This window comes from Carlito syrichta, unplaced genomic scaffold, assembly GCF_000164805.1.
Source record: "Carlito syrichta isolate Samal-C Ts95f unplaced genomic scaffold, Tarsius_syrichta-2.0.1 Scaffold314057, whole genome shotgun sequence".
Taxonomy (NCBI): Eukaryota; Metazoa; Chordata; class Mammalia; order Primates; family Tarsiidae; genus Carlito; species Carlito syrichta.
In genome coordinates, this window is record NW_007258153.1 from 471,681 (window position 1) to 474,127 (window position 2,447).

Genomic DNA, 2,447 nt, shown 5'->3' on the forward strand with positions numbered 1-2,447 from the left:
AGGTGCCCTTGGTATTCTAGTTCATGATGTCAATCCAATAGTGATTTTAGCCAATTGAGCTGGGAGGAGAGTTGCAAGTCTTTAGGCTGAATAATTATCAGGGTGGCTTATTGTATATTTATAATACAAATATTGTCTACATATATGCAATGAGGATACTCTTCCTTGTTAGATATAGCAGCTTTCAAAAATGTGTGTGGTATGACACCAGCTTACTTTGGTCAACACCAGGAATGTACAAATAATAAGTGTTTTCAGATACTGAAGAAGTATAGAATTTGACTTTCTTGTCCCAGTAATTCTTTTTTTTTTTTCTGAATTCAAAGTCCTAATTCTTGGTTTTAGAGGTTGGTCTTCTACCACGGATACAGTAAGAGTTTAAATAAACTTGAATACATGACTGCCACCTAGACATTTTGATCTCTGAGCAACTGGAGAAGGAAGGAAGATCCTAGGAGACTCACTGGGCATCTCTTAGTGATTCCATGCCCAGTGATAACTATAAATGGGTGCTGTCAGCAGCAATGGCTCAACAAGAGTGACACAACTGAAGACGGTGACCTCTTGGAGGTCAAGTTCTAGCTCTTCTCACAGTGTAAGAAATTAGGCCTGATGAAGTGTTGGCCAAAATCAGGAAATCTAGAATTAGAGAAGACAGTAGAGGAGGGAGGTGATGACTTTTAATTGCAGTGGCTGTAGCAGGTGAATAAAGTGAATGATTATTAGTATTAATTATGAATGTTATTAATTAGTAACACTTAACTGTTAATAATTAATAATTAACAAAGTTAATAAGTAGGCGGTTTATTTGCTAACCTTTGTACATTACACAGTTTTACAGATTGAGGACAGCCACCACCTTGAGGGCTCTGTGGCAGCTTGGACTTAAGCAGGGTACACCTGGGTTTGACCAGTACAAGGGGTGGACTGCACTGGAGTCTTCTTTGGCTTTGCCTAATCTCCTCTAGGAGATTAGCCATTGCTATGGCTAACAGTTACATACAGGTATAATCTGACAGCGCCCTGCTTCGCTGTCAGTGGCACTCCTGTGGGAGTCTGGCTAGCCATTATGTCACGTGTACAAACCTGGAAGAGTTAAGGAGGAATAGCCTGTGGGTAACTGCTGACCACTGAGTAAAAGGGACTAGTGCTTAAGTGCTCTCCACTACCAGCCTCCAGGTGGGCAGTTCTAAGGTGTGTTTTACACAGTTCCCCAGAGCATTCTCAGTGGGCTTCAAATCCAAGGTGTACTCAGAAGTGGCTAGCTTGCCAACACAGCCTTGGGTTGCATTTCTCTGTTTTCCTCTCTTAGCTGCTCATTCTCATACCTTGTTTCATGTCCCCGTCTCTAAGCTGTCTTTACCCAAGTCCTTATCTCAGCTTACATTTTGGGAAATACCAGATTAATACAGAAACCTAAACTTAACAACAGATAAGCATTCACATTCTATAGCCAGCCAACAAAACCTCATGCCTTTCAGAACGGATTCCTTTCTGCCTTCAAAATATAACACTTCATGTTGGCTCTTAATTATTAAGAACTTATTTAAATCAGTATATCTTTGCATGGATTCTTAAACTTTTTTCATTTAAAGCAAGTTTTACAGCCATATGTTAATGTTGGAGTTCTAGTACCCTGTTCTTTAACCAGCTAAAGCAGCCCCAAAATTCCCAAAGTGAATAATGAAAATTCCTAACGTCTTTTGGCAGGAAAACAGTTGGAAGTTTAAATCAAGTTAATCATTTTAGCTAAAATATTTTTTAATAAAGTAAATATTAAATTAACAAAAAAGTTTCAAACTATTTACAAAAAGGAAGGGAAAGGAGGGATTGCAGAATGCCCACATATAAGAAATTTTGCTTGAAAACCACTTAGGAAGATGCATTTTTGAGAGCCAGGAACGCTGCTCTCCTACATTGTGCAAGAAAGGGATAATGCTTCTATTCAAGACTTCTCTAAATGGACTCCAACTGAGAGTCAGAGCATTGGGGCAAAAGCTTATTTTTAGCTTTAGCTTGCATACTCAAATTGTGTTTAATTTTTTTCAGTTGTTTAAAGTGATTCTAGATAGTTTAATACCTTGTAGTTTGTGTTAACAGTTAAAGTGTACTTACTATATTCTAGGTTTTGGGCTATAAGCTTTATAAATGTTATTTAATTTAATTTGATTTTTTCCAACAACTCTGAGGGATTACTACCATTTCTTCATAGATGAGATCACCGAGCTTCACAGAGTTAAATAAGTTGCCCCATCTGCTATGAAGTGGAAAGGCTGGAGCCAGGACCGACAGCCAGGTCTGGCGACGACAACGTTCAGGCTCTTCGATTCTAACCTTTACCACTGGCAATTTACAAATGTCTGAAAGTAGAAATGTAAAATAATTTTTAAATAGATGATGAGCAAATGTCCCTGTGCTGAAGAAAAACCTGATGTGCGAGTTGAAAT